The sequence below is a fragment of the Penaeus chinensis genome, chromosome 26 (assembly GCF_019202785.1).
Source record: "Penaeus chinensis breed Huanghai No. 1 chromosome 26, ASM1920278v2, whole genome shotgun sequence".
Lineage (NCBI taxonomy): Eukaryota > Metazoa > Arthropoda > Malacostraca > Decapoda > Penaeidae > Penaeus > Penaeus chinensis.
This window is the reverse complement of record NC_061844.1, coordinates 9,219,182-9,219,458: the sequence shown is the minus strand read 5'-3', so window position 1 is coordinate 9,219,458 and position 277 is coordinate 9,219,182.

Genomic DNA, 277 nt, shown 5'->3' with positions numbered 1-277 from the left:
ACACACAACCACACACACACACACACACACACACACACACACACACACACACACACACACACACACACACACACACACACACACACACACACATATGTATGTATGTATATGAATGTATGTATGGATATGTATGTACACACACACACAAAATTAAGAAAATAAAAATATATAATATATATATAAACTTTTCTTGCCTAGGACACAAATTTCTACTACTCCAGGTGTGACTCATAATCGTCATCATAGGAGAGCTAATGCCAATGGCAGCACATAGCCA